At 43.3% G+C, this 22,733-nt stretch overlaps 1 long non-coding RNA gene across 4 annotated transcripts; it reads right to left on the bottom strand.

Annotated features, from left to right (window-relative positions):
- On the bottom strand, nt 1–21,633 carry LOC144309574 (uncharacterized). Of its 4 annotated transcripts, none has more exons than XR_013375532.1 (5): nt 21,496–21,633; nt 13,537–13,687; nt 10,271–10,371; nt 4,967–5,105; nt 1–641 (listed from the first exon to the last, which is right to left on the bottom strand). It is a non-coding gene; the product is annotated as an uncharacterized LOC144309574 (long non-coding RNA). The 4 variants fall into 4 exon arrangements; XR_013375534.1 differs by having other exon boundaries at nt 1–633; XR_013375533.1 differs by lacking the exon at nt 1–641 and adding an exon at nt 4,801–4,818.
- Nucleotides 21,634–22,733: the final 1,100 nt, after the last annotated feature.

Genomic DNA, 22,733 nt, shown 5'->3' with positions numbered 1-22,733 from the left:
TGAAAGGCTTGGGTTCCTCCTTCCTTGTCTGACTTTCACACTAGGCTTCTCCTCTGGGTCATTACCAGTTATGATATACCTCCAGCATCCTGGTGCACAGAGCCCACTTCATCCACCTTCCTGAGGAGCATCTTTGCCCTCTCTGTTCCTCCCCTGTCCTGCAAGTTCTCCTACAGTGGTTCGGCCATGGAATGCAGGATCACCGACGGGCGGGATGGCAAAGGGAGCATTTGCAGCACACTTGCCGTTCTGAGGTTCTCAGGGCCTTCAGGACTGTTACACAGCCCATGACGGTGCGCTGCAGCAGTGAAGGTAGAGGCATAGGATGCACACCTCGTGAGTTGCAAGGAAGGCCCCGTGGTTACTGGAAAGCACGTTTGTCATAGAAGGACCTCATTTCAAAGGAATGGGCCAGGATGCCTGGGGGATTTGGACTTAGCTGGGATCCAGTGCACCATTTTTGAGGGTCACAATGTCACTAGTTTAAAAATCTGCTTTCCAGGATGCTTGGGTGGCTCAGTGGTTGATGATCTGCCTTTGGCTCAGGGCGTTATCCTGGGCTCTAGGGTTGAGTCCCACAGTGAGCTCCCTGTGGGAACCTGCTTCTCCCTCTGCCTGTGTCTCTGCTTCTCTCTGTATCTCTCATGAATAAAATGAATAACATCTTAAATAAATTAATCAATTAAATAAAAATCTAATTTCAACGAAAATGCGGAAGCCTGCGGGGAGGAAAACTGACACACACTCCTGCAAGACAAATGGGAATATTTCTGACACTGTCCCTGGGAGAGCCCAGATTCTGGAAGTGCTGATACAATGAAAACCAATGCAGCTCTTGTGAGAGTGCCCCACACAGCCTCCAGAAAGGAGGGTCCTGAGGAAATATTGCACCTGAAACAGCACTACCTTGGGGAGCCAGAAGAGTGATTTTGATTGCGTGTGTGTGTGTGTGTGTGTGTGTGTTTGTCTGAGTGGAAGGGGTTTGGGGATGTTGGAGAGAGAGGGAGAAATAGGGAAAGGGTGGGAGGAATGAGAGGAGGATTAGGCTGGGCAAGAGGCTGTGAGACAGAGGAGGATGGAAGCAGGCAGGGAGGGTGGGGGAAGGAAGCAGGATAGTAGTGACGGAGGGAGGGAAGAGGGGAAGAGAGGGGCATGGATGCACGAGGGGACTGTGGAGAGGAGGGATAGTGGATGGCAGGTTAGCAGGGCAGAGGGAGGGCAGGCCCGCAGGGTGGAGGGCCGCAGGCTGAATTCTGAACATTGCCAAGGACAGAGAATGATAGGAACCATCCCCTGCGAGACTTTAAGAGGATGAGAAGGAGAAACAAGGTGACAAGGACATGAAGCGCACGTGTCCTCCAAGGTCTGCAGGATCACCTCATGCCTACGATGAGCACTTGGGAAAACAGGACTGCCAGAAAGGGATGGGAAAGAGGAAAGGGCAGCATGTGCGTGAAGACCTAATGTGCCGAAGCTTTGCGAATTCTCTGGAAAACGCTGAGTCTGCCCATCCAAGGACCCCGGTGTGCTCCTGGCTGAGGGAATTACCATCCCAAGAGATGCCCTGTGCAACGGGCTCACCTCAGCTGGCTGAAAGGCAAAGAACGACTCTCAGAATCTGCATGGGCAGCAGTGACCCAGAACTCAGCCAGGTCCTTCTGAAGACCCTCAGCGGGAGGAAGAGACAACCTTCTGGTGGGATGCCTGGAGGCCAGAAGGCAGTGGTTGAGTGTTCACCAAGTTCAAAGTAGAATGCTGTAATATACGTTACATTAACTTACATGAACATAGGTGATGTTGGGCAAGAATGACTGAGAAAATGCTCACCAGATGCAAGGTCAAGGAGCAAGAGAATGAGCCCAGGGGGCCTCTATGCTAAGGACTGTGTCATGCTGAAAAGAGCCTTGGTGAGACGGTTAACTGAAAGTGCTGGCCTGAACTAACGCCTCCCCAGAAAGTACTGGCAGAAACAGGAGAGCAGGACCTGTGTTTGGAAGTAGTCTGCATTGCCTACGTGGGCTGAAAGACAAGGGCGTCCAAGCAGACGTACATTTATTTTCCTCGGCTCGGCTCACACAAAGCTACATCTAGTAAAGCGAAGGAACATACATGGAGTAATGTGAGACACACAGGGGCCGGCTCCCCATGCACTGTGCTAACTACAAGTACACAGAGCAGCAACCCCGCATTCCCCTGGGGTAGTGCGCTCACTGGAACTCTCTGTGGGGAGAGCCCTCAAGAAGGCCTGTTAAGCGTCATTATGGTAAAGCACTGTGCTGAAGCAGAAGAAGCCAACCCCAGAACGATGTGTGCTGGAGTTGAGCACCCGTGTGGAAGGAAGGTAAAAGTGTCAAAGGTGCGCAATGAGCCAGAAGGGAGAGCAGTGGTTACCTGGTGTGGGGGTGGGGGGGCGGGACCCAAGCAGAGGACGACGCGGTTGTGCACACCTAACCAGCACGGGGCGGGGGGGCAAGCAGTACGGAATACTTTCCCTGCCTACTTAGCGTTTTTGATTAGCCAGGTGTCTGCAGAGACATTTCAGAATGAAGGGGCAGAAGGACCTCCGAGAGGTGATGGATGCGGGCCCATGTGGGATGACCATCACGTTCCCCCCTTACCTACCACTTGTCACCAGCCAAGGGGAGCATAACCCACTGGTGTCACAGAAATCGGCGTGTTCCCCAAGTCATGAATCAGACACCTCAGTGGGAAGCCTTGGGGCTATTAAGGATTCAAACAGGAGCAGGGTACAGAGAACACAAACAACACAGTGGCACGAGAGTCTGTCCCAGTGAGCAAAGACCTTAGGCAGCAAAGACATGAGGCAGCAATGGAGGAAGGTGCATAGGAGGGCCCCACATTGTTGAAACCCTGCCGACGACCAGGCTGGGAGCAGCAGACAAACGTCTTAGGCCTGAGGCCACAAAACAGTGGAGGGTGGGGGCCAGGAGGGTGGGGACTCGGGGTGGGGTTGGGGTGTGCGGACCCTGTAGGGACATATGGGCCAGACAACTTGCACGCTGCAAGGCCTTCTGAGTCCTCTGAGGCCTCTTTGGGGCTCAACAAAATAAGTGGTGTACCCCGTTGGAACAGGAGAGGCACCTGGTCACAAAGGAAACCATCAGGGTCTCCTTCAGAGGTGCACAGACTCAGAGGCAGCAGCTCTTACACCTAAAGCCACAGGTCCCCCCAGAGGTACTGTGGCAGAGCAGAGACTCGCCGAGCCCAAGGCACTTTCGAAGGCACAGCTGTGCATGTCTGTGCACAGGCACAGCTGCTAGATTGCAGACGAACGGCATAAGCAGACAGAGGCAGGCAAGGGCATGGTCAGGGAATCAGGGACCCGGAAGCAATGGGGCGGGGGGCTGTGGTCAGACAAAATCCTTTCTCTATCTGGAGAAGAACATGAAGAACCCGAGAGGCTGGGGGTACATTCACGTGCTGCCGAACCCCAGAGCCCTATAAGCCTGCCAATTCCTATGGTGGGCCTCTCTGAACAGGCAGCACAAGTGCCGGCAGGCGTGTGAGTGTGTGTGTTGGTTCTCGCGAGTGGTTGTGCCTGTAGGACGGTGTGATAGTAGCTTTCAGTGATGCCTCAGTATATGCTGGTGAGTGAGAGGGTGGGAAGGAGCATGTCAATGGGTCTGTCGCTACATGCAAAGCTATGCGTCAGTACAGGTGAGTGAGCAGGTGTGTCCTAGGAGCATATCAGCATGTGTGTCAGTTCCAGCAGGTGAGTGTGAGGGTCAGTTGGCGTGTGTGAATGTGTCCGGCAGTACATGCGATTATGCATGTTGACAGGAGCAGGGGAGTGTGTGTTAGGCACACAGGCGCCCATGTGTGTATGTTTGAAGGTATGAGTGTGTACTTCAGGATGTGCGAGTATGTGTAACCATAGCCATGTGTGTGGGTGGTTTGTGTGCGTATGTGTGCGTGTGCCGGTGCGGGCGCCTCTCGTAAGTTTGAGCGTGTGGGTCCGTACCAGTGAGTGAGTGAGTGCCAGTATGGGAAAGCGTGTCACTCACCAAGGGCCAGTGTGTGTGTGTTTGTTGGTTTGAGCGTGTGACAGACAGTATGGGAATGGGTGTCCATTTGAGGGAGAGAGTGTGTGTTGTTAGGAACTGGTGTCAGAGAGCTGTAACGGGTAGGTGATCAAGTGCCAGTGTGAGTGTCAGCTGCAGTGTGCTGGTGAGGTTGTAGTAGGAACCCTCCACCTCCACTTTGGAGAACAACCCTAACACTGTATGCTAAGTAAACATGAACAGTAAATATCTCCTACCAAATATCTCTTAATCTTACCCCTGGTAGGGTGGGCCTCCAAAAATATCCCAAATTTCCACCTGAAAGTCCCCAAATCACACTGACTATACATCCTCTCCAAGGCAGACATCCTCTTAAATGGCATCCTGGCTCCTAGGCCCATATATACATGTCAGAGGGTTCCTGAAGTCCATCCTTCTTCCACAGAAGTTTCTCTTGGGCTTTAGGGGCCCCATTCTCCTGCTACTCCATGCACAGGCCAATGTGAGTCTTTCTGTTGGTCATAAACCAAAGCTACAAAGCAGCAAAGCCGCAGCTAATGCTGTCATCACCAGCAACACGGGCCTGGATTCAGCCAAGTTCAGCGCATGAAGCCAAAGAGGTCCCAGAGGCTGTCTGTCTGTTTACCAAACAGGGGCCTGAACCTTAGTACCCCTTCAAATCTACATACTATCATAAGGAGTGATTCTTTGTGGGTGTTGTACTCCTTCTAAACCATCTTCCCTAGGGTTCAAATGAGGGCTGTCGTAGGCACAGTGCTTTGGAAGTGGGCAGAGTCTACAAGACGACAAGACACAGTGGGCAAGACACAGGTAAGACTGAGGGTTCCTCAATGCCATCATGTCCTAGCAGCATGCTTAATTAATATGCCTCTTCATGGAGTGATATTCTAAATGAGGTGATGGGGGCAGTTTAGGGAAGTTACCAAGAAGGATTTCCGAGTTCACTGCGTCCCATGTTTACAATCAGGTGTCACCCGCATCCAAGTCCATAAACCAGAGGGCAGTCTGAAGGCTGGCAGGGCAGAGTGTACTCCACAATGAAATACAGAGGAGAAGTTGCACCTGAAAGGTTAGGGATGTCAGAAAGTTGGTGGTGGGGGGGTTGCTGCGGGCAGGAGGAGGGAGGGAATCGCAAGAGGTGCAGGCAGAGAAATGGACCCTCCCACCAGGGGACTCAACGGGGATTAATAATCCCATAATATTGGGCTTTAAACACCAGAGGGACTAAATTCCATTAGTTCATATAACCAGTGGGACTGGGAGCCTCGAGATTTGGAGGTTGGTAGATGTGGCACTGGGAGAGCTGGATGGGCAAGTGATAGCTAGGTTACTGTGCTTAAGGAGACAGACCCTGCATGGAGAGACAGCATACACAAAGCAGTTTACACAGTGTCATGGGCAAACAGGGCATAGATCTGTTCAACTGATTTCAAAAACAAGGAGCTGGCAGCCCCATTATGCTCCCCCACTAGGCAACATAGGTACCGAGATGCCTGCAGGGGAAGGACTGCACAGACGCTGGCTATCTGACCTGCTGATAGTGCTTCATCCCCAAGTTCTCCTGGGGACTGCATACTGCAAGCATGCAAAGCACCTCAGCCTGAGGTTAGGGCAAATGTTGTTGAAATCATACGGGTACCATGCCCCTCTGCTGGGCACACAGCTGCCACACATGCCATGACCAGCTACCATGCTGCAGCTGGCCTCATACCCTGGTGCCGCGCACCAGACACCTTTGTGTTCAGGTGCCAGCTGCCACAGTGTGCTTCAGGACATCTAGCACAGGGCCAATGGCTCAGGGAGGCCTGGGTGGCTCGGTGGTGGAGCGTCGACCTTTGGATCAGGGAGTGATCCTGTGTTCCTGAGATGGAGTCCTACATTGGGCTCCTCCTGGGGAGCCTGCATCTCCCTCTGTGTCTCTGCCTCTCTCTGTGTCTCCCATGAATAAATACATAAAATCTTTTTTAAAAAACGACTAATGACCCAGCATGAATTTTGACAACGCAACCACTCTGCTCCCTAGTTGCCCGACAGGAACCCCCTGACTGCCAAGACCTAGTCTGTCTGGGTCTTACGAACAGTGCACCACGAACAAGCACAGTGCACAACAGGCAGAAAGTCACTGCCTCCAATGGCACTGAACACAAAAGCCACTCAGACACAACAGTAGGCCGGGAGCAGCTAACATACAATTCTCTCCTGATTTGTCATGTTCTGGAACAGGGGACAGTGCACTGCGGGACACTCGTGATCTCTTCTTCAGAAAGTCACTACTTTCAAAACAACACAAGAAGTTGTTCCTGTCTCATGACCCTGAGATGAAGAGTCACATGCTCTGCTGACTGAGCCAGCCAGGCACCCTCAGAATGAATTTTTTTTTTAAAAAAGGAGACCCAGCAATATGCCTCTTTGCTAGAGAATGATTTTGTACCCAAACAAAATGTTTGTTTCAATGTGAAACATTGAAAGTGAGGGAGTAGAGAACCTTGATAATGCAAAGGACATCAACGTAAAGCTACAGCAGTGTCGGACAAACTAGACTTTCAACCAAAGGCTGTAGTAAGAGATGAAGAAGGACATTATATCATTCTAAAGAGGTCTATCCAACCAGAAGATGTAACAATTGTAAATACACTTATGTCCCTAATTAGGGGGTAGCCAAATTTATAAACCAATTAATAGCACAATTAATGAAACTCACTGACACTAATATAGTAATAGTATGGGACTTTAACATTCACTCAGAGCAATAGAGACGTCATCTAAGCAGAATGTCAACAAGGAAACAAAGGCTTTGAATAACACATTGGACCATATGGACTTTGCAGATATATTCAGAACATTTCATCATAAAGAAGAGGACTACACATTCTTTTTGAGTGCACATGGAAAATTATCCAGATGAAATCACATACTGGGCCACAAATTGGCTCTCAATCCAGTACAAAATATTGAGATTGTACTACGTGTATTTGCAGACCACAATGCTTTAAACCTTAAAGTCAAGGACAAGGAGAAATTTCAAAGGGACACAAATATACAGAATGCTAAAGAGCATCCTAGTAAAGAATGAATGGATCAACCAGGAAGTTACAGAAGAATTTAAAAAGTAGATAGAAACAGATAAAGATGTGTGTGATAGAAACAGATAAAGATGTATGTGACAGTTCAGAACCTTTGGGATACAGCAAATGCAGTCCTAAGAGGGAAGTATATAGCAATATAGGGCATTCTCTAGAAACAAGAAAAGTCTCAAGCACATAATCTAAACTTAGCCAAAAGGAGCTGGGGAAAGAACTCATATAAAGCCTAAATCCAGCAGAAAAGTGATAAATTATAAAGATGAGAGATATAGAAAACAATGATATAGAAATATTTTAAAAAATGAAAAGCAAGAGCAGATAAACTAAGCTAGGAGTTATTACTTTGAAACAAGTACTAATACTCAATAAACCCCTAGCCAGACTTATCAAAAAAGAAAAGAGAAAGGACCCAAACTAATAAAATAATGAAAGAGGAGAGATCACAACCAACACCAAAGAAACACAAACAATTAGAAGAGAATATTATGAGCAATTATATGCCAACAAATTAGATCTAGAAGAAATTGATAAATGCCTACAAATATACAAACTATCAAAATTGAAACAGGGAGAAGTAGAAAACCTGAAACAGACCCCTAAGTGGCAAAGAAATTGAAGCAGTAACCAAAAATCTCCCAACCAATGAGTCCAAGAAAAGATGGATTTCCAGTGGAATTCCACCAAACATTTAAAGAAGAACTAATACCCATTCTTCTGAAACTATCTCAAAAAATAGAAATTGAAGGATTACTTCCAAGCCCATTCAAGAAGACAAGCATTGCCTTCATCCCAAAACCAAAGACCCTACCACAAAGGAGAATTACAGAGCAATAACCCTGACGAACATGGATGCAAAAATTCTCACCAAGATATTAGCCAAAAGGATCCAACAATACTTTAAAAGAATTATTCACCACGACCTACTGAGATTTATTCCTGGGCTGCAAGGGTGGCTCAACACCTCCATTTCAATCGATGTGTTACACCACATTAATAAGAGAAAGAACAGGAACCATTGATCCTCTCAATCGATGTAGAAAAAGCCTCTGACTATGTACGGCATCCTTTCTTGATAAAAACTCTCTGTAGTCTAGGGATGGAAGGAACCTACCTCCATATCATAAAAGCCCTCTATGCAAAGCCCGCAGCAAATATCATTCCCAGTGAGGAGAAACAGTTTCCCAGTTGGGAAAATCCAAATCAAAACCAGTGAGTTAAGTTACCACCTCACACGAGACGGGATGTCTCAAATCAACAATTCATGAAGGAAGAGACACTGGCAAGGATGTGGAGAGGAGGAACACTCTTACACAGTTGGTGGGATTGCAAGCTGGTCTAGCCATACTGGAAAACAGTGTGGAAGTTCCACAAAAATAGTAAAAAATAGAGCTGCCCTATGACCCAGCAGTTGCAATACTAAGGTATCAAAGGGTACAAGCATAGAGTTTTGAAAGGGGAACATGCACTGTAGTGTTTCTACAGCAACATCCACAATAGCCAAACTATGAGCAGAACCCAGATGTCCAATGACAGATGAATGGATAAAGAAGAAGTGGTATACATATACAATGAGATATTACTCAGTCAGTGAAAGGAAAGAAATCCTGCCATTTGCAATGATGTGGATGGAATTAGAGGGCATTATGCTAAGAGGTGTAAGTCAGTCTGAGAATGACATATGATCATATGATTTCACGCATATGTGGAATTTAAGAATCAAAACAGATGAACATGGGGAAACAGAGGGAGAAATAAAGTAAAACAAATTCTGAAAGGGAGGCAAATCCCAAGACAGGCCGCACTCTAGGAAACAAACTGAGGGTTGCTGGAGGGGGGGAGGTGGATGGGGGATGGGATAACTGAAGAGATGGGCAGTAAAGAGAGTACTTTAATGTATGCAATTGATGAATCATTAAGACCTACCTCTGAAGCTAATATAACAGTACTTTTTAATTAAATTTAATTTAAACATAAAATAAAATTTTACAAAAGGAAAACTTTGTGTTCCCAAAGGAGATGTGATAGAGGTTAAAGCAGAAAACTCATTTAGAGAAATAAGTGCTGAAACTTTACAAATCCAAAAACAAGAATTGAACAGAGAAGTCCGTGAATCTACTAGAACACCCTGTTATGTCAATGTGAAAATACCATCTTCAAAATGCATATATTAGAAACGTTAAAAAGCAAGAATAAATCAAGATTTATAAAAGCATCCAGGGAAACAAGGAATAAACTACAGAAGAACACCCATTAAGCTCTCAATGCATTATATGTAGAAAAAAACAGAACAGGAGAGATTGGAAATTCTTATCCAATGGATGTTCAAAGGGGATATTTTACACAGCAAATTTGTCTGGTCAGGACACGTGGGGTGGGCAGAGTTTTCTGCTGGTCCTCTGGGAAGGGGCTCCCACACTGGGACTGAGGCAAACTTGAGCCAGAAGGGTAATACTGCTGGTGTGCTTGGGTGTGGGACCTATTATAAGCAAGTAAGGCAGTCATTGTTGGCATTGTGCTTTACTGGAGGTATGTGGCTCTGTGTTTATGCAGAGGTACAGGGGAGGGAAAGGGTCCCAGCTAGCTCCTTTGTCCTTGGAGATGGATCTCTGGTGCTTGCTGCTCTCAGAGAAGCACTCCAAGGAGAGCAAATTATCTGTCTCCTGTGTGTCCCAAGTATTTTTCAGATCCCTGTTCCTGTGCTATCTGGCTCCAGTTGTTCTTTGCCTGCCTTCTCTCCAGGAGCAGAACAGTGTCCTCTGGATCCCATCTCCCAGCCCAGCATAGTGGCTTGTAAAATTCTAGGTTTGGGACCCCTGAGTGATCAGTGGCTGAGCATCTGCCTTCAGCTCAGGGAGTGATTCTGGGGTCTGAGATTGAGTTCTTCATGGGGCTCCCCGCAGAACTCCCCTCCCTCTGTGTCTCTGCCTCTCTCTCTGTGTGTCTCTCATAATCAAGTAAATACAATATTTTTTAAAAACAAAAAATAATAACAAAACTCTAGATTTTAGGGACATGGTGTGGGCAAGGACCTTCACTGGTTTTCTGGGGCTGAGGGAGGTTTCAGACAGAAGGGCAGTCATGTCAAATCACAGGTGTGTGGGACTGAAGCATTTCTTCCCTACACCATGTCTCTACATTTCCCACCTTCTTCAGTGTACCTTCTTCTTGCCCTTCAGTTGTGGAGTTTGTTCTTTCTGTCTTCAGGTCCATACTAGGGTATTTAGGATGATTTGGTTGTTATCCACCTGTGGTAGAAGGATAAGAAAACCTAGGGTCCTATATCATCATCATCTTAGCTCTTTCTCCACTTTCTTTGTTTTAAAAACAACAAACAACAACAACAACAACAACAACAACAACACCCTTAATTTCAGTGTTCATTCTATTGTTCCAATCTCCATTTCATTAATTTCTTCTGAATACTGTTACCTTCTTCCTTCTAACTTTGGTCTTAGATTGTTTCTTATTTTCTAGGTTCTTCTTTTTCCTTCTTGCCTTGCCTTTATTTTTATTTTTAGTATATTTTTAAATTTGATTTTGACTTGCCAACATATAGTATAACACTATACTCATCCTGTGATGTGCTCATCCTGTCCAGTACCCCCCCTCAGTCCCTAGGTTCTTGAGGTATAAAGTCAGGTTGCTTATTGATCTTCTCTTTAAAAAATTGGTATTTATTGCAGAAAAATTCTTTCCTAGAATTGTTTTTCTGCATTCCCTAGGTTTAGAATAGAAACATGCTTTATTGGTATTTCATTTGTTTAAACATATTTCCTATGTCCCTTATAAGTACTTTTTGGACTTACTGGTTGTTCAGGCAAATATTGTTGGTTTTCCACATACTTGTAAATTTCCTGGTCTATCTCCTGTTATTGATTTCTAATTTCATGGCTTTGTGGTCAGAAAAGGAGCTTCATATGATCTCAATCTCCTTAAATTTGCTGAGAATTGTCTTGTGGCCTCTCATACAAACTATTTTGGAGAATGTTCCATGCCAACGGGAAGAGAATGTGTATTCCACTATTGTTGAATGGATTGTTCTATAAATGTCTGCTAGGTCCACTGGGTCTACAGCATCTTTCAGATCCAAGCTTTTGTGTTTATGATCTCTGAATGACTTATGCATTTATTGGCAGCTTGGCTCACTGGCTTGTCTCCCTCCCTCCCTCCCTCTGTTCTATAAATGTCTGCTAGGTCCACTGGGTCTACAGCATCTTTCAGATCCAAGCTTTTGTGTTTATTTTTTATTTTATTTTATTTTTTTTGTGTGTGTTTATGATCTCTGAATGACTTATGCATTTATTGGCAGCTTGGCTCACTGGCTTGTCTCCCTCCATCCCTCCCTCCCTCCCTTCCCTCCCTCCCTCCTTCCCTCCTTCCCTTCCCCCTTCCTCGCTTCCCTCCCTCCCTTCCTCACTCCCCCCCTTTCCATCCTCCCTCCCTTCCTCCCTCCTCCCTCCCTCCCTTCCTCTCTCCCTCCCTTCCCTCCCTCCCCCCTTCCTCCTTTCCCTCCCTCCCCTCCCTCCCTTCCCTCCCTCCTTCCCTTCCTTCTATCCTTTCTTTTTGATGGTCTCTCTCAGTTAAAATCTTTTTGTTTTGAGATACATCCATTTGCTTATTTTTCCTTCTGTTTACCCTGAGAAAACATTTTCTAAAAACATCGCTAAGATCAATGTCAAAGAGCTTAAAGTCTATGTTTCCTTGAGGAGTTTTATAGTTTTCAGTCTTACATTTATTTCTTAATCCATTTTTATTCTATTTTTGTGTATAGAGTAAGAAAATAGCCCAGTTTCATTCTTTTGCGTGCACCTCGCACTTTTCCCAATACCACTTAGAGAAGAAAGTATCTTTCTGAGCTGTATTTTCTTACCTCCTTTGCCATACATAAAATGATGATATAAGTGTGAACTAATTTCTGGGCTCTGTACTCTTGAGCTGTCTGTTTTTTGGGCCAGTATCATACTGCTACAATCACTATTAGTATTGCAGTATATATCCAAATCCAAGAGGGAGATACCTCCACGTTAGCTTTTCATTCTGAATATGGCTTTTCTACACATCCATGCCAGTACCTGTTTGTTCTTGTGGAGTTAATTTTAGGCTGTGGAAATTTAGGCAGGTGTGAGATGAAATTACTTTTTTAAAAAAAATTTAAATTCAATTGGCCAACATATAGTACATCAATAGTTTCAGATGTAGCTTTCAAGAATTCATCAGTTGTGTATAACATGCAGTGCTCATTACATCACGTGCCCATCACCCAGTTACCCTACCTCCCCTCCGCCCTTCATCTCCCCTACGGAACCCCTCAGTTTTCTTCTCAGGAATAAGAGTCTCTCATGGTCTGTCTTCCTCTCTGATTTTTCTCCATTCAGTTTCCTCTCCTCCAATAATCACTTGCAGTGTTTCTTATCTTCTGCATATGAGTGAAACCATATGATAACTGAGTGGTTATCACTGAATGACTATTTCACTTAGCATAATACCATACAGGTCCATCTACATCAGTGTAAGTGGGAGGTATTCATTCTTTCTGATGGAGGAGTACTACTCCTTTATATACATCTATATATCACATATACACACTCTGGCACACCACATCTTCTTTATCCATTCATCTGTCAATGGACATAATGGCTCCTTCCACAGTTTGGATTGTGAACATTGCTGCTTTGAACACTGGGGTGCACGTGCCCCTTTGGATCACTACATCTGTATCTTTGGGGTAAATAAGTGGTAGTGCAATTGCTAGGTGGTAGGGTAGCTCATTTTTAACTTGAGTAATATCCACACTGCTCTCCAAGTGGCTGCACCAGCTTGCATTCCCACAAACAGTGTAAAAGGATTCCTTTCCCCACATTCTCTGCCACCATTTATTTTTCCCGTCTGTTGACTTCAGCCATTCTCACTGGTATAAAGTGGTGTATCTCTGTGCCTTTGATGTGTATTTCCCTGAAGGCAAGTGAAATGGAGCATTGTTTCATGTACCTGTTGGCCATTGTTTCTGTTGGCCATCTGTCGGTTGTTTGTTTGTTTGTTTGTTTGTTTTGCAGAAATGCCTGTTCCTGTCTTCTTCATTTCTGCCCATTTCCTGACTGGATTATTTGGTTCAGGGCTGTTGAGTTTGATAAGTACCTTTCTTCAGAATTTTATTTATTTATTCATATCACACACACACACAAACACAAACACACAGAGGGAGAGAGAGGGGCAGAGGGAGAGGGAGGCTCCATGCAGGGAGCCCAATGTGGGACTCAACCCTAGGACTCCTGGATCACTCCCTGAGCCAAAGGCAGATGCTCAACCACTGAGCCACCCAGGTGTCCCTAACAAGTTCTTTGTACATCTTGGATACTAGCCATCTATCTGATCTGTCATCTGCAAATAACTTCTCCCATCCTGTAGGTTACCTTTCACTTTTGTTGACTGTTTCTGTTGTTGTGCAGAAGATTTTTATCTCGTTGAAATCCCAAAAGTTCATTTTTGCTATTGTTTCTCTTGGCTTTAGAGAGGTGTGTAGCAAGAAGTTGCTGTGGCTGAGGTCATAAAAGTTGCTGCCGCCTTATTAAAAAGAAGAGAGAGAAGACTCAAATTAATAAAATCATGAATGAGAAAGGAAGATCACTACCAACACCAAGGAAATACAAACAATTTTAAGAACATCGTATGAGCAGCTATATGCCAATAAATTAGGCAATCTAGAAGAAATGGATGCATTTCTGGAAAACCACAAACTACCGAAACTGGAACAGGAAGAAATAGAAAACCTGAACAGGCCAATAACCAGGGAGGAAATTGAAGCAGTCATCAAAAACCTCCCAACACACAAAACTCCAGGGCCAGACATCTTCCCTGGGAAATTCTATCAACATTGAAAGAAGAAACAACACCTATTCTACTAAAGCTGTTTGGAAAGATAGAAAGAGATGGAGTACTTCCAACTCATTCTATGAGGCCAACATCAACTTAACTCCAATACCAGACAAAGACAACAACATAAAGGAGAATTACAGACCAATATCCCTGATGAACATGGATGGAAAAATTCTCAACAAGATACTAGCCAATAGGATCCAACAATACATTAAGAAGATGATTCACCATGACCAAGTAGGATTTATCCCTGGGATGCAAGCTGGTTCAACAACTCGTAAAACAATCAATGTGATTGATCATATCAGCAAGAGAAAAAACAAGAAACATATGATCCTCTCAACAAAGATAAACTCAAAATGGATGATATATCTAAATGTGAGACAAGATCCCATCAGAATCCTAGAGGAGAACACAGGCAACACCCTTTTTGAACTTGGCCACAGCAACTTCTTGCAAGATACATCCATGAAGGCAAAAGAAACAAAAGCAAAAATGAATTATTGGGACTTCATCAAGAAGCTTTGGCACAGCAAAAGAAACAGTCCACAAATCTAAATGACAATCTACAGAAGGGGAGAAGATATCTGCAAATGACGTATCAGATAAAGGGCCAGTATCCAAGATCTATAAAGAACTTATTAAACTCAACAGCAAAGAAACACACGATCCAATCATGAAATGGGCAAATGACATGTGAGGAAGACCTAGACATGGCCAACAAGCACATGAGAAAATGCTCCACACCACTGGCCTTAAGGGAAATACAGATCAAAACCACAATGTGATACCACCTCACGCCAGTGAGAATGGGGAAAATTAACAAGGCAGGAAACCACAAATGTTGGAGAGGATGTGGAGAAAGGGGAACCCTCTTGCACTGTTGGTGGGAATGTGAGCTGGTGCAGCCACTCTGGAAAACTGTGTGGAGGTTCCTCAAAGAGTTAAAAATAGACCTGCCCTACGACTCAGCAATTGCACTGCTAGGGATTTACCACAAAGATACAGATGCAATGAAACACGGGGACACCTGCACCCCGATGTTTCTAGCAGCAATGTCCACAATAGCCAAACTGTGGAAGGAGCCTCGGTGTCCATCGAAAGATGAATGCATAAAGAAGATGTGGTCTATGTATACAATGGAATATTAATCTGCCATTAGAAACAACAAATTCCCACCATTTGCTTCTACATAATGGAACTGGAGGGTATTATGCTGAGTGAAATAATTCAATCGGAGAAGGACAAACATTATATGTTCTCATTCATTTGGGGAATATAAAAATAGTTTTCACTATTTCACTAAGGGAATAAAGGGGAAAGGAGAAAAATGAGTGGGAAATATCAGAAAGGGAGACAGAACATGAGAGACTACTAACACTACTAACACTGGGAAACGAACTAGGGGTGGTGGAAGGGGAGGTGGGTGGTGGGTGGGGGTGACTGGGTGATGGGCACTGAGGTGGGCAATTGATAGGATGAGCACCGGGTGTTTTTCTATATGTTGGCAAATTGAACACCAATAAAAAATAAATTTATATAAAAAATAAAAAGCGTTATGCCCTCGTTAAAATTTTTTTTATAAAGTTGTTGCCTCTGTTCTTCTCTAGGATTTTTTTTAAAGATTTTATTTTTTAAATTTTTATTTATTTATGATAGTCACAGAGAGTGAGAGAGAGAGAGGCAGAGACACAGGCAGAGGGAGAAGCAGGCTCCATGCACCGGGAGCCCGACGTGGGATTCGATCCCGGGTCTCCAGGATCGCGCCCTGGGCCAAAGGCAGGCGCCAAACCACTGCGCCACCCAGGGATCCCCTTCTCTAGGATTTTGATGGATTTCTGTCTCACATTTAGGTCTTTCAACCATTCTGAGGTTATCTTTGTGCCTGGTGTAAGAGAATGGTTCTTTTGCAAGTGGCTATCCAATTTCCCCAACACCATTTGTTCAATATTCTCTTTTTGGCATCATATATTCTTTCCCGCTTTGTCAAAGATGAGTTCGCCATAGAGTGAGGGTCCATTTCTGGGTTCTCTATTCTGTTCCACTGACCCATGTGTCTGTTTCTGTGCCAGTACCCTGCTGTCTGGATGATCACAGCTTTGTAATACAGCTTGAAGCCAGGCATTGTGATGCCACCAGCTTTGTTTTTCTTTTTCAACATTCCTCTGGCTATGTCAGGGTCTTTTCTGGTTCCATGTAAATCTTAGGATAATTTGTTCCAAGTCTGTGAAAAATGTCCATGGTATTTTGAAAAGGATGGCACTGAACGTGTAGATTGCTCTGAGCAGCACAGACCTTTTCACATTTGTTCTGCCAATCCGTAAGTGTGGAATGTTTTTCCATCTCTTTGCGTCATCCTCAATTTCTTTTAGAAGTGTTCTGTAGTTTTTAGGGGACCTTTGCCTCTTTATTTAGGTTTGTTCCTAGGTATCTAATGGGTTTTGGAGCAATTGTCAATGGGATCAATTCCTTAAAGTCTCTGACTTCTGTCTCATTGTTAATGTATGGAAATCCAAATGATTTCTGTGCATTGATTTTGTGTCCTGTCACTTTGCTGTATGAGTGCTAGCAGTTTTGGGGTGGAGTCCTATGGGTTTTCCATATGCTGTATCATGTTGTGTGCAAAGAGTGAGAGTTTGCTTCTTCTTTGCCCAACATGAATGTCTTTTATTTCTTTTTGTTGTCTGATTGCTGACTTGTCTGATTGTTGTCTGACTGGCTGAGACTTTTAGCACTATGTTGCACAACTGTGCTGAGAGTGGGCATCTCTGTCACGTTCCTGACCTTAGGGGAAAAGCTCTCAGTTTTTCCACTTTGAGAATAATACTTATGGTGGGCTTTTCATAGAGGGCTTCTATGATACTGAGGTATCCTCACACTGTGGAGAGTTTTGATCAAGAAATGATGCAGTACTTTGTCAAATACTTTTTCTGCATCAGTTGAGAGGATCCTATGGTTCTTGTCTTTCTCTTATTAATGTGAGTTATCACATTGACTTATTGTGAATACTGAACCACATCCTTACCCAGGAATGACTCCCATTTGCTCATGGTGAATAATCCTTGGAATGTTCTATTGGAGCCTATTGGCTAGTATCCTGGGGAGACTGTTGACGTCCATGTTCATCAGGGATATTGGTCTGTAATTCTCCTTCTTGATGGGGTCTTTGGTTTGAGTATCAAGGAAATGCTGGCCTCATAGAATGAGTTTGGAAATTTTCCTCCCATTTCTACTTTTTGAAACAGCTTCAGCAGAATAGGTATTACTTCTTCTTTAAATGTTGGTAGAATTCTCCTAGGAAGCCATCTGGCCCTGGATTTTTGTTTCTTGGGAGTTTTCTGATGACTGTTTTGATTTCATTGCTGGTTATTGGCCTGTGCAGGGTTTCTATTTCTTCCTGTTTCAATTTTGGTAGTTTATAAGTTTCCAGGAATGCATCTATTTCTTCCAGATTGCTTATTTTGTTGGCATGTAGTTGCTCACAGTAGGTTCTTAAAATCATTTGTATTTCCTTGGTGTTGGTCACGATTGCTCCTCTTTCATTCATGATTTTATTAATTTGGGTCCTTTCTCTTTTCTTTTTGATTACTCTGGCTCAGTGTCTATCTATCTCATTAATTCTCTCAAAGAAGCATCTCCTGGTTGTGTTGATCTGGTTTCTATTTCACTCATTTCTGCTCTAATCTTGATTCTTTGTCTTCTCCTGTTTGGGTTAGGCTTTATTTGTTGTTCTTTCTCCAGCACAGGTAGGTGTAAGGTTAGCTTGTGTATTTGAGATTTTTCTAATTTTTTTGAGAGAGGCTTGTGTTGAAATGTGCTTCCGTCTTAGGGACGCCTCTGCTATATCCCAGAGGTTTTGTACAGTTGTGCTCTCATTCTCCTTAGTTTGTATGAATCTTTTTAATTCTTCTTTAATTTCCTGGCTAACCCATTCATTCTTTACTAGGATGGACTTTAACCTCCAAGTGTTTGTGTTCCTTCCAAATTTCCTCTTGTGATCAATTGAGTTAAAATTTCAAAACACTGTGGTCTGAAAATATGCAGGGAAAAATCCCAATCTTTTGGTATAATTTAGACCTGATTTGTGACCCAGTATTTGATCTATTCTGGAGAATATCCTGTGTGTATTCAGGAAGAATGTAAACTCTGCTGCATTAGAATGGAATGCTTTGTATCAATCTGTGAAGTCCATCTGGGCCAGAGTGTCATTCAAAGTCCTTGTTTCCTTGTTGATCTTCTGCTTAGAATAATATGTCTATTGCTGTGAGTGTGGCGTTGAAGTCCCCCTACTATTAATGTATTATAGCCATATGTTTCTTTACTTTGGTTACTAATTGGTTGATATAATTGACTGCTCCCACGTTGAGGACCTAAATATTCGTAATTGTTGACTAGACCCTTTAAGCATGATATAATGTCCCTCTTCATCTCCAACTATAGACTATAGTTTAAAAATCTAATTTTTCTCATAAGAAAATTGCTATCCCAGCTTTCTTTTGAGGTCCATTTCCATGGTAAATGGTTCTCCCCCTGCCACACACACTCATTTCCAGTCTGATGGTGACTTTAGGTCTAAAATGGGTTCTTGTAGACAGCATATGGATGGGTTTTGCTTTTTATCCAGCCTGGTACCCTGTGTTTCTTAACTGGATCATTTAGCCCATTTACATTCAGAATAACTAGTGAAAGATAGGAATTTAGTGCTGTTGTATTACCTATACAATCCCCGTTTCTGCAGATGGTCTCTGTTTCTTTGGGCTTCCCCTTCCCTTACAGGATCCCCCTTAACATTTCTTACAGGGCTCATTTACTGGTCACAATTTTTTTTTTCTTTTTTCTTTTTTTTTTTTTAGTTTCTGTCTCTCCTAGAAACTCTTTATCTCTCCTTCCATTTTGAATGAAAGCCTTGCTGGATAAAGTATTCTGGCTACATGTTTTTCTCATTTTCTACCCTGAATATATCATCCCAGTCCTTTCTGGCCTGCCATGCTCTGTGGATAGGTCTGCTGTTAATCTGATATTTCTCCCTCTGTAGTTAGGAACCTTGTCTCAAGCTGATTTTAGAATTTTCTCTTTATCTCAGAAATTTGGAAGCTTCACCATTATAATTTGGCATCTTGATTAGTTTTGATGATTTTGGGAGGTTTCTCTCTATCTCTTGGATGTGAATGCCTGTTTCTTTCCCCAGTTTAGGGAAGTTCTTAGGTAAAATTTTCTCCAATACACCTCCTGGCCCTCTACGTCCCTCCACGCCCTCTGCAATCCCAGAGGATTTATAATGGATTTTATAACGGATTTTTTAAAAATAATAAGTTTATTTTTTATTGGTGTTCAATTTGCCAACATACAGAATAACAACCAGTGCTCATCCCGTCAAGTGCCCCCCTCAGTGCCCATCTCCCATTCACCCCCACCCCCCGCCCTCCTCCCATTCCACTACCCCTAGGTCGTTTCCCAGAGTTAGGAGTCTTTAGTTCTGTCTCCCTTTCTGATACTTCCTAACAATTTCTTCTCCCTTCCCTTCTATTTCCTTTCACTATTATTTATATTCCCAGAATGGATGAGGCCATACAATGTTTGTCATTCTCCGAATGACTTATTTCACTCAGCATAATACCCTCCAGTTCCATCCACGTTGAAGCAAATGGTGGGTATTTGTCGTTTCTAATGGCTGAGTAATATTCCATGTATACGTAAACCACATCTTCTTTATCCTCTAATGCATTTTTTAAAACTATCACTTAACTCTCAGAGCCTGTCCTTATAGACTCTTACTTGTTTTTGTCTTTTCCTCAGCTTCCTTATGTCCCATCAACTTGTCTTCTAAGCCACTTTTTCTCTCTATTGAGAATAACTACTCTAGCTACTAGAGCATCCAGTTTAGACTGCATCTCAGAGTGTTTTAACACTCTGATTGTATCTCATTTCTGCACTATGAGGTTCTCTAGAGTCTTTCAAGTTTATTTTCATGTCCAGTTAGTAACTTTATAATTGTGATTCTGAATTCTGTCTCCAACATCTTACTTAAGTCCATATCCATTAGATCTGTGGCAGGGAACATTACCACTGATTCTTTCCTTTGTGGTCAATTCTTTCTTGGATGTATGAGTGTGCAGAGTCAAAAATAGCAACCATGACCCAAGCAGAATACTGGGCAATTCTGAGGAGGTCAGGAACCAGAAAATAAAAGGAAACAACAAGAAAAATAAAAGCAAATTTTTAAAAAGGGGGAAAGTAAGTGGTGGGGGAAAGTGAATACAATCTCATACACGGACCAAATTGGCGATCCATTTGTTGCTGAGTGTATTTTGGTCTGTACATGTTAGAAGGTACTAAATTCCAAATTTACTTTTTAAAAAGCAATATATATCTATATAATAAAATTGAATATGGTGAAAGGATGCTTTATCTATCTACATATGTCTATAACATGTAAGTGTAAAATAGGAAAGTTAAAAAAGAAAATAATAATAAAAATAAAGGTTGATATAATTCTGTAGTGAAGACAAGAAAAGGGAAAGCATATTGGGTCATTTTAACCTAAAAGACAAAAAAAAAAAATCATAAGAGAAAAACTTGCATTCTATGTACTCCAATTCTGAAGCTTTCCACCACTGTTTGATCAATAAACCTGCTGTTTTCCTGTTATTCCAGAAGGTCTTCTGGGCGAGAAGCCTGCTGTAGTACATTCTCATGAGTCTGTGCCTGGGTGGAGATGCACCACCCCTTGCCAGGTGGCAGGGCTCAGCTTAAGTTGTTTGTGAGGTCTTTGCTCCCTGGAGGCCATGCCTCTCTAGAGGGTGAAATGGGAAAATACGGCTGTTCCCAGATCTCCAGTCCTGGAGTAGGGAGATCCCACTGTATGCCAAACTGCAGACTGCTAGAGAGCCCAGTCAGTCACTCAGATCCTTCCTTGATACAGGTGGGAGGGAGTGGGGAGAACACTGATTTGCACGATTTGTATGTTTTGCCCTCTCCTGCATGTACCTGCTCCACCCCTCCTGAGGAACCAGAGCATTACCCTGCTTCTGTACGTTGCAGGGCTCTGGCACAGAAAGAGTTCACTTTGGTGCAATGCACATCTGGTCTGCTTCTCCAGATGAGACTGGAGGTTGCTGTGTTCAGTCCTTTGCAGGGACCCAGCATGACAGCAGTTACCCCATCTGTCCACAGTTTGTAGTTTATGCAATAACAAGCTAAGTCTTCTTCCAGGCTCATAGACCTAAACCCATTTTCCCACTCCAATGCTTGAGAATTCTGCCAGCTTAGGCACCCATTTCTATTCTTCTAGGAATATTGAGACCTCACTGTCCCATCTGCGATTGTGCTGTTTCACCACTGAGGGAAATACCTCAGACGCAGATTTCTGAAGGTCTTGACTTTTGAGTCTCAGGACTGTACAGTTCTCTCCCAGCCCCTTACAAAGGCTCCCTGCCCCAGCCCATGCTGTTTATCTTCCCATATATTCCCTCCATTTCTGCTCTTCTCAGTCCTACCTTTCAAGAAGTGGTCACTCCCATGTTTGTAGAGTTTCAGTTTTTGTTTCCTTTCAACGCAGGTTGAATTCATAGGTGTTCCGGATGTTTTGATAGTTATGTAGCGCAATTTGGCAACATCCCACACACTTGGGGAAGGTGAGTGTTCATTCACATGGTCTCACTTTCTGTGGGAGAAATCACAGGGTGATAAGATCTAAGTTCATATATATATATATATATATATATATATATATATATATATATATATATATGCAAACTGGTATTTTTGTCTGTTTATCTTAATTATGTGGTGAAACTTCTTCTCCGGACTTCCTCAAGTGTTATGTTGTCTGTGGGTGATTGTCTAAGACAGGGTCCACAGACATATCTGAGATCTATGTGCATATTACTTGACACTGAGGTGGGTAAAAACTCCTCTTGGATCTCTTGGCATGTGATGCTGGAATGTACATCTCCAATAGAAGCAATTGTGTGCACAAATGGATGCCAATTTCTTCTGATTAGAAAGGACAACAAACAAAGATATTCATGTCATCATTCTTAAATGATCAATTCTATAGCAGTCAGTGCATCCACAATATTTTACCACTCTGCATTTCCAGTTATTCCATCATTGCAAATAAGAACTCCATATTCAGTAAAAATTCTTCAAATTGGAAAAAAGTAGAAGTATTTTGAAGGTACCATTGGTAGAGATGACCCAATGACCATTTACAAGCAACATTCATAAACACTATGTAGATAGCCTACTCTGGATTCTTTAACATTCTGTACGTGGCTAATAGTCCAAAGGAAATCTTTTCCCACCTTTGCTAAGTAAAATTGAGAACCATTACTTGTATTGTTAACTTAGATTCTTTTGTGACCCAACTATTGAAGACTAGAGTATGGAAGAAAGATAAATGAGTGTTTGGGAGGCACGCCCTTTTTAAAAAAAAAAAAATTTTTTTTTGAATTGGAGTTCAATCTGCCAACATATAGTGTTACACCCAGTGCTCATCCTGCCAAGTGCCCCTGCTCAGTGCCCATCACCCAGTCACCCCAACTCCCCTTCCAACTCCCCTTCCACTACCTCTCGTTCCTTTCCCAGGGTTAGGTGTGTCTTATGTTTTATCACCCTCACTGATATTTTCACTCATTTTCTGGGAGGCACTCCTGTAAAAGCTTGGATCAAACTATCCTATCACTAGACTGGAAGTAATTTCATTTCAGTTCATCAGACAGTGCATGGACGG

This window comes from Canis aureus, unplaced genomic scaffold, assembly GCF_053574225.1.
Source record: "Canis aureus isolate CA01 unplaced genomic scaffold, VMU_Caureus_v.1.0 ptg000087l_RagTag, whole genome shotgun sequence".
In the NCBI taxonomy this organism is placed as follows: domain Eukaryota; kingdom Metazoa; phylum Chordata; class Mammalia; order Carnivora; family Canidae; genus Canis; species Canis aureus.
This window is presented reverse-complemented; position numbering and strand designations above follow the sequence as displayed.